Source organism: Eleutherodactylus coqui, chromosome 10 (assembly GCF_035609145.1).
Source record: "Eleutherodactylus coqui strain aEleCoq1 chromosome 10, aEleCoq1.hap1, whole genome shotgun sequence".
NCBI classification, from domain to species: Eukaryota; Metazoa; Chordata; class Amphibia; order Anura; family Eleutherodactylidae; genus Eleutherodactylus; species Eleutherodactylus coqui.
The window spans coordinates 38,303,659-38,314,799 of NC_089846.1; positions in this window are offsets into that span (position 1 = coordinate 38,303,659).

The window sequence follows — 11,141 nt, forward strand, 5'->3', positions numbered from 1 at the left end:
CTTTTTTTTTATAAAAACATTCTTGTGTTTTGCTAATGGTCCTTGAGTATGTGGTCATCATGTGCATGTTCTGGGATCATGTCATCATTGTCTGTCTTGATGAGTCAATTGACACAGATGATTGATAGGTGTCTTATATTAGACACATATACCATTATGCTCTATCCCCTGAGGAACATTGTCTTGTAGAGGATGTTATCTGAGATTATCTGAAATAGTATGCTAGGCTCAATGAAGACAAAGTTCATCTAGTTCAGTCTGTTTCTGCCCCCCCCCCCCCCCACCTTGTTGATCCAGAGGAAGGCAAAACAAAAAAACAAAACAATGAGGCAGATGCCAATTTAGTTCCTTGGGAGGAAGAAATTCCTTCCTGACTCCATATTGGCAGTCAGAATAATCCCTGGATCAACGTTTGAGTTCTACCAAACTCCAAGACCCTGATCAACAACCGCGCTGGGCACTTGATGTCTATATCCTATAATATCATAGCGCTCTAAAAAGACATCTAGTCCCCTCTTAAACTCCTCTACCGATTTTGCCATCACCACGTCCTCAGGCAGAGAGTTTCACAGTCTCACTGCTCTTATGGTAAAGAGCCCCCTTCTGTGTTGGTGATGGAACCTTCTTTCCTCTAGACGTAGAGGATTACTTCTTGTTACCGTTGTAATCCTGGGAATAAACAGATCATGGGAGAGATCCTTGTATTCTCCCCTGATGTATGTATATATTGTTATTTAGTGGCCTCTTAAGTGTTTTTTTTCCCAGGGTAAATAATACCAATTTTGATAGCCTCTCTGGGTATTCCAGTCCTCCCATTCCGTTTATTAATTTAGTTGCCCTTCTTTGGACCCCTTCAAGCACTACAACATGTTTCCTGAGCCCTGGTGTCCATAACTATACACAGTATTCCATGTGGGGCCTGACAAGTGCCTTATATATCGGTAGAATATTGTTCTCATTCCTCGCCCCTATACCTCTTCTAATGCACCGCAAAACTTTATTTGCTTTCACAGCAGCTGACTGGCATTGACTGCTCCAATTACATCTACAGTCAATTAGTACCCCCAGGTCTTTTTCCATATCACTTTTCCCTAGCAGTACCCCATTTAGTGTATATTGGTGACATCCGTTTCTCCTGCCCATGTGCATGACCTTACATTTATCAATATTAAACTTCATTTGCCTTTTTTCAACACAAGCCCCCAACTTATCTAGGTCCATTTGTAGCCTCATATTGTCCTCCTTAGTATTAATTACCTTATATAATTTTGTATTGTCTGCAAATATTGATATTTTACTGCCCCTCTATCAGATCATTGATAAATATATTGAACAGAATAGGGCCTTATACTGAACCCTGTGGCACCCCACTAGCAACAGTAGTCCAATCAGAGTACAAACAATTTATTACCACCCTCTGCTTTCTATCTCTGAGTCAAATCTTTACCCAGTTACACATGTTTTCGTCCAGACTGAGCGGTCTCATTTTATATATCTGCCTATTATGCGGTACGGTGTCAAATGCGTTAGAAAAATCCAGATATACAAGATCAATAGACTCTCCCAGGTCCAGCCTGGAACGAACTTCATTGTAGAAGCTGATCAGATTGGTCTGAAATGAGCAACCCCTCATGAACCCATGTTGATGAGCAGTTATACCGTTGTTTTCCTTGAGGTATTCTAGGATAGGGTCTCTTAGAACATTTCTCCAATTATTGAAGTGAGACTTACCGGCCTGTAGTTACCAGGCTCTCTTTTAGACCCCTTTCTATATATTAGGACCACACTGGCAATGCCAATCCAGTGGTACAACCCCGGTCTCAATGGTGTCCATGAATATAAGAAATAGCGGTCTAGCTGCCACGTCACTAAGTTCCCTTAGAATCCTTGGGTGTATTCCATCTGGGCCCGGTGATTTATTGATTTTAATCCTTCTTAACTGGCTCTGCACTTCCTCCTGTGTTAGCCATGCAATACTTAGTGGGGGGTTCACTATATTCCCCTGCATCTCATGTGGCATTTATTTTTCATTTGTGAATACACTTGAGAGAAAGCTATTTAATAGATTCGCCTTTTCCTCCATCATCTTCTATGATTTCTCCTGCATTATTTGTTAAAGGGCCAGTGCTCTCAGTAGAAATATATTTTTACTATTTATATAATTAAAGAATAGTTTAGGGTTATTTTTGCTCTCTTTAGCAAACAGTCTCTTTACCTCCTCCTTGGCAGCTTTGATCTTTTCCTTACATAATTTTTAATTTTCCCTGTATGATTTTAGCGTTTCTTCGCTGCCTTGTTTTAGTAATTTAAATGCTTTCTTTTTTTCGTTTATTGCCCCCCTTACAGTCTTGTCGAGCCACATTGGTTTCCTTCTACTTGTAGTTCTTTTATTTCTAGAAGGGGTATGAACTGCTCACATGAGGTAATTAGGATGTTTTTAAATTACTCCCATTTGTCGTCTGTACTGATATTTTTTAGGATGTTGTCCCAATTTATGTTCCCAAGAGTAATTCTGAGCTGATCAAATGTTGCTTTGCTGAAGTTTAGTTTTTTTGTTGCTCCCTGATAAGGCTTTCTATTGAATGACAGCTGGAATTTAATTCTATTGTGGTCACTATTTCCCAAGTGTCCCTCAACCTGTAGCTAATTAGCTACTTAAGAGTTAAATGAAGACGAAGCAGGACACAGCTCACAGCTCCGAGAACAGCAAAAAAGAATGCTATCATCTGGTATCCCACTAAGAATTCAGTGCTCAGCGCTGAAAAGGCTCATCGCTGACTTTTATCTTGCTAAAAATCAGTGATGAATGAACAGAGCCTGAAAAGTGCACAATGGCAGCGTGTTTAGGTGCAGTGGTTATCGCTCAAAAGATGGCTAAATGGGCCTTAACAGACACTGACTAACAGATGCTGACTAACAGACACTTACTTACACACACAGAATATACTTATCAGCCATTGTCAGCAGCCGATGTCGTCTCCCACTAGGCGCAGGCTCAGTTTTGGGATCTCACACTCTGGCCTCCTGCCACTTTGGGACCTGCTCCTCCCCGCTGGACAGATCCTCTGGCGGCTCCCTCAGTCTCCTTGTGGCGGCTCCCTCAGTCTCCTTGTGGCGGCTCCGATGCCGGGCCGATGTTCCCCTGCTCCTTGCTCGCGTGTGACGTCACTTTCGCTTCCACTCTGCTCTACTTAGGTATAGGGACGTAACACTTATATGGTAGATTAAGTATAGGACAATATATATTAGTCATGTATTTTTGACATCTTTGATTGTTGTGGTGTTTCATACGAATTTATAGTATTACAGCCTTCTAAATAAAATGTATATAGATGACATGAAGGGGTTAATATAGAATCCCCGGTATACAAAGCTCATGGGATATAGTTTTATAGCTTTGTGGCATACTACAGTCTGGCCACTTACAATTTGTATTCATTTGCATTATCATTAGAGATGAGCGAACGTACTCGTCCGAGCTTGATGCTCGGGCGAATATTAGGGTGTTCGGGATGTTCGTTATTCGTAACGAACACCACACGATGTTCGGATGTTCGGGTTACTTTAACTTTCTTCCCTGAGAAATCTTTTCTATATGCGCTCAATGGGGCCGGCGGCAGCAGCGCCAACCCCATTGAGAACATATAGAAGACAAATCCTTCTTCTCTGCCACAGCTGTAACAGCTGTGACAGAGAAGAACGATGTTTGCCCATTGAATTCAATGGAACCGGCAATACAGCCGACTCCACTGAATGCAATGGGCTGCCGGCGATCGCGGGATGAATTGTCGGAAAGGGGTTAAATATATAAGCCCTTTCCTGCAATTCATCCAGAAATGTGTAAAAATAAAAAATATATATATACTCACCTGGTGCCGGCAGACGGAGTTCAGCGCGGCAGGCTGCAGTTCTCCTGAACTGCTCTGAACAGCTGTGAGTAGTATTCAGCAGCCGGGGATTTAAAATCCCCGCCTGCTGAATAAGATGCCTCTGAATGGTCACAGCCTGACCAATCAGAGGCCAGCCCTCACTCACACCCATTCATGAATTCATGAATGGGTGAGTGAGGGCTGCCTCTGATTGGCTCAGGGGCATGAATTCATGAATGGGTGTGAGTGAGGGCTGGCCTCTGATTGGTCAGGCTGTGACCATTCAGAGGCATCTTATTCAGCAGGCGGGGATTTTAAATCCCCGGCTGCTGAATACTACTCACAGCTGTTCAGAGCAGTTCAGGAGAACTGCAGCCTGCCGCGCTGAACTCCGTCTGCCGGCACCAGGTGAGTATATATATATTTTTTATTTTTACACATTTCTGGATGAATTGCAGGAAAGGGCTTATATATTTAACCCCTTTCCGACAATTCATCCCGCGATCGCCGGCAGCCCATTGCAGTCAGTGGAGTCGGCTGTATTGCCGGTTCCATTGAATTCAGTGGGCAAACATCGTTCTTCTCTGTCACAGCTGTTACAGCTGTGGCAGAGAAGAAGGATTTGTCTTCTATATGTTCTCAATGGGGTTGGCGCTGCTGCCGCCGGCCCCATTGAGCGCATATAGAAAAGATTTCTCAGGGAAGAAAGTTAAAGTAACCCGAACATCCGAACATCGTGTGGTGTTCGTTACGAATAACGAACATCCCGAACACCCTAATATTCGCCCGAGCATCAAGCTCGGACGAGTATGTTCGCTCATCTCTAATTACTACTATTTATGACTCATGGGATTTTGATTCGGTTGTCTGTAATTTACGGGATATATCCCTTCGGGTTATAACAAATGCATGAGTAATCATGACCCAAACACATGCTTATACGTGCTGGTATATCAAATGGACTATAATAATATCCAGCCTGTTTGGCTACAATTCTGATTCTTTTATAAAGAATAAAATCTCCATTTAAAAGAAGGTCAAATTATAAAATAAATTATACAAGTACGGATCTGTACGGAGATGCAGCCCAACATGTAGCCCCTCGCCTGCCCTATCTGTTGCTGTGTCGTTCCCATCACTTTCTTGAATTGCCCAGATTTTCACAAATGGAGACCTTAGCGAGCATCGGCGATATACAAAAATGCTCGGGTCGCCCATTGACTTCAATGGGGTTCGTTATTCGAAACGAACCCTCAAGCATCGCGAAAATTTCGTCTCGAGTAACGAGCACCCGAGCATTTTGGTGCTCGCTCATCTCTATTCAGCACCTCTTTATACTGCCGAAGTACTTCTTTAATACTTTGACCTTTCATTGGAACACAGGTTTGGATTCCCTTTTCTTTGGCTGCTGTACCATTTAGTCCGACCCAGGGTGGGCGGTATGATTGGTGCTTCTGGTACAACTTTTTTATTATTCTGGTCATTTTCAGGGTTGTGCTGTTGGTGGGTTAGACGTTGAATATGTGCTATTCCGAATGGAACACAACGTACGTTTTCATTTGGATAAAGTAACAATTGTTGGTGGAGCGCAACAATTGAAACTATTTGGGCTACTATACTTCTTATTTCCCTGACCCTTTGAGCGCAGAGTTTTTTATTTATCCTATTCTGGTCTTGATGATTGCAGGGAGGGAGGCTCCTCTACCCATGCACTGCTAGGTCCTTCTCCCTGGTGGTCTGGCCAGTTTTAGGTCTTCGGCTCCCAGGTCATCAGGTTCCTCTGGTGGTCTTTCCCTCTTTCTCTCCTGGCAACTCCATAGCATGAGAAATCTGCCTGCTGCATTATCCTGGAATAGGCCTCTGCCTGCTGGATTATCCTGGAATAGGCCTCTGCCACTTGAATGGTCTCTGCTGCTGGCTATGTCTTGTGCCTCTTCCTATGCTGCATCACTACTTATCTAAGCCTGTGGTGTAGCTCCTTTTTATATAAAAGGCCTGCAGAATTCCTAGAAAGCTTTTGAACATTTGGGATGGGGTAGGGCTAAGCCCCTATATGCTTTCCCCATGCAAGGGCTTTCTCTGGGTGGAGACATCATTGCTGATGTCATAGGGAGTAGAGCCTTCTCATCCTGCTGCTCTAAGCATCTTTTCCTCTCTGCCCTCTCCCCATGCCCAACCATATTATAAACAGCTGGTTGCTAAAGCATCTCTATTCCATTCCCTATTCCCTTCCAGTGGCATCACTGGCTGGAGGGGGTGAGGTTTAGTGGAAAGTCTGAGCCTCATATCAGATCATCTGTAAGCTGTTTATGTAAGGGGAGAGAAGGGCACTGCTCACCCCTCCTACAAACCTATAGAGATGTCAACTTAGAAGACCCCTTCACAGGATGATATTTGAGCAGACGGTAATGTCAAAATAGCAGTGGTTTTTCCAATGGCTGTGGCTTATATAAAAGGGATATAAATAATGTATATTAATATCAAACCCCAGATCAGACCCCTAAATTACTTTCAGACTCCTTATATTTCTATCAGACCCAAGAACAGAACCCCAATATCCATATCAGATTCCAGGCTCCTGAATTATTTCAGACCCAAGACAAGGCCCCAAAAATATATACAATCTCAAGACCAGACCCCCTAAATATATTTATACCCCAGACATTCCCCCATATTACTTTCAATCCCCAAGCCAGATCCTTAGCTTTATTCAGACCCTAAGTCAGACACATAACATTCATTCCTAGACCAGACCATATACTCACCCTGCTCATTCCCGGGTTTTGTTCAGTTCGGACACTGCTGTAGTGGGTCCTGATATCAGTCAGTATTGAGCTGTTGCGTGCACCTCCACCTACTAATCCTGATGTCATATGGAATCAAGACCGAATCACAGTGGTGTCCAGAACTGAAATAGTTGGGGCGAGTAGAGCACGTGTACCAGACAAAATTGTTGACTTAAAGGGGTTGTCCCGCGCCGAAACGGGGTTTTTTTTTTTCAACAGCCCCCCCGTTCGGCGCGAGACAACCCCGATGCAGGGGTTAAACAAGAACACCGGACAGCGCTTACCTGAATCCCCGCGCTCCGGTGACTTCTTACTTACCTGCTGAAGATGGCCGCCGGGATCTTCTCTCTCGGTGGACCGCAGGGCTTCTGTGCGGTCCATTGCCGATTCCAGCCTCCTGATTGGCTGGAATCGGCACGTGACGGGGCGGAGCTACACGGAGTCACTCTCCGGCACGAGCGGCCCCATTGAGAAAAGAAGAAGACCCGGACTGCGCAAGCGCGTCTAATCTGGCGATTAGACGCTGAAAATTAGACGGCTCCATGGAAACGAGGACGCTAGCAACGGAACAGGTAAGTGAAAAATTTCTTATAACTTCTGTATGGCTCATAATTAATGCACAATGTACATTACAAAGTGCATTAATATGGCCATACAGAAGTGTATAGATCCACTTGCTGCCGCGGGACAACCCCTTTAATCCAATAGATACTCATAATAGGGGATTTCCTTTTCTTTGCACCTGTGTCCTATTTTTAGCCTTTCCTGGCAGCTGGGTGAAAGCTGTATCTCACAATGTGACCAGGTGTTGGAGGCTAAAAACAGGCTGCGTGCCCGTGCAACTGGGTGAGTTGATGAATCTAAACCCATTGAGTTCAGTATCAGTCTGTTGGCCAATGTGACATATTATACTTTCTGCTACAACTTACTGCTGTGTCAGCATAAACATTTCTCAACATGCAGTATGTACTTACAGACTCGCCTCTGGTGCAATATCTCCATATGTTCATAAATGTTTCCCCTTTTTTCTTTAGCATAGAATGGCTAAATGTGGCCTCACCAGTATGTCATGAAGCTACTTACTATTTATTGCAGTTTAACTTTTGCAATTTCCAGTAAAACATGCCATCCGTTACACTGTCACAAGGAAAATTCTTGTCATCGTTCATCCGTCTTGGCCTAAAGACAAACGAATGCCAGGACACATAGCAAGTCTAAACACAGAAGTGAATTGAGATTAGAATCTCGAAATCTAAATCAGAAAAAGAGAAGTGGTCATATATTACTGATGAAATGGGAAAATTAATATTTAACTCTCATTAAAATGTGGAGGCTAAGTAGTAGGGTTAACTAGCTTTATATATCAACAGGTCAGGGGCGTACCTAAAGGCTCAGGGGCCCAGGTGCAAAAGTTCATCTCGCCCCCCCCCCCCCCAGGTCCTATTTCCCCCTCGCCCCGTATCTATACCTGAGGGCCAATGTCCACGTGCGGATTTTATTTATAAAATCCGCACGTGGCCCCCGTACGGGAGATCCGTGCATCTTACTGCCCATAGGGATGCATTGGGATCGGTAGGGCAGCTAAAAGCATGCAGATGGGATTCCTTCCCGGTTTGCGGGTCACACGCACAGGAAGAAATCGCAGCATGCTGCATTTTCCTGCGGATCTGCCACACGGACGGCTCCCGCAGCTTCCATTGAAGCCCATGGAAGCGGTTTGTATCCGCGGCACAGCCGCAGCTGTTTTTGTGCTGTGCCGTGGATACGCTGGAGAACAGGAGATTTTTTAAAATATTGGTGCGCGTGCACGCGGCACGCTGCCGGTGTGCCGAGCACGTCCACCGACTGGAAGAAAGAAAATCCGGCCAGCACAGACGGGAGCCCTGCAGCGTCCGGAGAGGTGAGTATAATGTATTTTCCCTCTCCATGTCCGCTGGCATGTACGGATTTCACTGCGGGATTCAACACCGTGCGTGCAAGTGGGCATCAGGCCTAGGAGAGAGAGATGGGAGAGAGAGATAGGGGAGAGATAGATAGATAGATAGGAGAGAGAGAGATAGGAGAGAGATAGATAGGAGAGAAATAGGAGATAGATAGATAGATAGATAGATAGATAGATAGATAGAGAGATAGGAGAGAGATAGATAGGAGAGAGATAAGAGATAGATAGATAGGAGATAGAGAGATAGAGAGAGATAGGAAATAGATAGAGAGATAGATGAGATATAGATAGATAGAGAGATAGAGAGATAGATAGAGATAGATATGAGATAGATATGAGATACATAGATAGATGGAGATGGATAGATAGGCGATGGATAGATAGATAGATAGATAGATAGATAGATAGATAGATAGATAGATAGATAGATAGATAGGAGAGAGCGAGATAGGAGAGAGATAGATAGGAGAGAAATAGGAGATAGATAGATAGATAGATAGGTAGATAGATAGATAGATAGAGAGATAGAGAGATAGGAGAGAGATAGATAGGAGAGAGATAGATAGGAGAAAAATAGGAGATAGATAGATAGATAGATAGATAGATAGATAGATAGATAGGTAGATAGATAGATAGATAGATAGATAGATAGATAGATAGATAGATAGATAGATAGATAGATAGGAGATGGATAGATAGATAGATGGATAGATAGATAGGAGATGGATAGATAGATAGATAGATAGATAGATAGGAGAGAGCGAGATAGGAGAGAGATAGATAGGAGAGAAATAGGAGATAGATAGATAGATAGATAGATAGATAGGAGATGGATAGATAGATAGATAGATAGATAGATAGATAGATAAATATGAGACTAGGCAAGATAGACAGACAGACAGATAGATAGATGCCCTGGTGCTCGGACTACTTCTCTGCTCAGGAGAGCAGGTGTACGCAGTGTCAGCAGGAAGGAAGCAGCATGGAGATGACATCATCCCTGCTCCACTCGATGCCTTGCTGTGCTGTGCCCGTGTGCCGGTAAGTCCTCTCTGCTCCTTCCCCCACCCCCCTCTTCCCCTGTCCTCTCTCCAAGTCTCACCCCTCCCTTCTCCTACTCTCCTCCTGGCTTGTGCTGTCGGCTGGAGCAAGCGGCCGCCGACAGTGCAAAGCGAAAGTGAACTGTATATGCTGGAGGGCGGCCTCTGGGCCCCCTCAAGCGCAGTGGCCGGGTCGCCGTTCCGACCCCGGCACCCCCTACCGGTACGCCTATGCAACAGGTTAATCTGATAGGTAGTTAAAGGGTTTCCCAGTTTCAGCAAATAAAGTTGTGTAAAAATGTGTAACAATTCTACATTCATCAAGATGTCTTTTTGCTGTTTTTGAATGGGGCATGCTTCATTTGTTAACTTTCAGAGGATGAAATCTGTCATAGTCTTATGATGATCACACATGGGTGGCATATTAATAGGGTGTGACAATGTTGGTTCTCAACTTTGGAATATAACGAGAGAGACAGCAGTTGTCAGCTATAGGCAGAGTTCAGTACACAGAGATTAGAGATTATACAATGAACTGAACAAGCCAGAATACTCAGGCACGGGAAGTCCAAGGCTGAGAGCTTAATTAGAGCAATAACAACTGTGATTGGCCACAGATCTACATGGCATCAAAAATTAATCCCAGCATGCACAAGGCATGCTGCTAAGCAAGGCTCAAAACAACAAGGTTTCGGATAGCATGATAGTCAAGGCTTCTAGTGATAACCGAGTAAATGGTTCAAGTGCCAGCATGTTCAGTTCTTGACAAAGAGGGAAATGTGATAACCAGGGACATAGTTACAGACTCATGGGCGCAGGTGAAAAGTTCAGCTTGGGCCTTCTTCCTCCACGCTCCATCCTACCACGAGTAACGGATAACATTGTCATACTGTGACCACTGGCGTAACTATAGGGGATGCGGTTGCACCCGGGCCTAGGAGCCTTTGGGGCCTATAAGGCCTCTCTTCTCCATATAGGGAGCCCAGTACTACGAGTAAAGCATTATAGTGGGGGCCCTGTTACAAATTTTGCATTGGGGCCCAGGAGCTACAAGTTATGCCTCTGGCTATGACTGTTTATCAACTGCATACTGTGACTAAATAATACCACTGTACATGGACTACGTAGCACTGCCAAGCCGTGACTGGATAACATTGCCATAACAAGATCAAATAACCCTGTCAGACCGTGGCTAAATGCCACCATACTGTGAGTGAATAATATGGTAGTATATTAATAAAGGGATTGACCAAGTTATCTTTATATTTTTTGGAGTTGATGCTTTTCATGCCTGAAAATAATAAAATACCCTATACTCACCTCTCCCAGGTCCCCGCTTGTCCATTGTCAGCAATTTCGGTCTCTTCTATGACACTGTATTTACATGTTGCAGTTAGTGAGTATACAGGATGTCATTGGCTGCCGTAGTCGATCACAGAGCTCCGGGATTGGTAACAGCAGCTTGTGATGTCCCATATGCAGACTGACAGCAGTCTGTAAAAAT